This window comes from Salvelinus alpinus, chromosome 4, assembly GCF_045679555.1.
Source record: "Salvelinus alpinus chromosome 4, SLU_Salpinus.1, whole genome shotgun sequence".
Classification (NCBI taxonomy): Eukaryota; Metazoa; Chordata; class Actinopteri; order Salmoniformes; family Salmonidae; genus Salvelinus; species Salvelinus alpinus.
The window spans coordinates 99,692,150-99,692,483 of record NC_092089.1 but is presented as its reverse complement, the minus strand read 5'-3'; positions in this window follow the sequence as shown (position 1 = coordinate 99,692,483).

Genomic DNA, 334 nt, shown 5'->3' with positions numbered 1-334 from the left:
ACATCAGACAGGAGGAACTGTTCCATTCTGGAAACATCAGACACCAGGAACTGTTCCATTCTGGAAACATCAGACACCAGGAACTGTTCCATTCTGGAAACATCAGACAGGAGGAACTGTTCCATTCTGGAAACATCAGCATGTTCTTAGAACAGTATGAAAGAACAGGCTGTGCTTCCATCTAAACAAGCAGTGTGTTCTCCCACCTCCTCAGCTATGGCAGCAGGCCACAGAAGCAAGCTACATAAGCTGTTGTGGTAACACTTTACTTGACATCCAGAGTCATAACACTCATAATATGGTCATAACACCCATGACCTACTTATTTACAGTA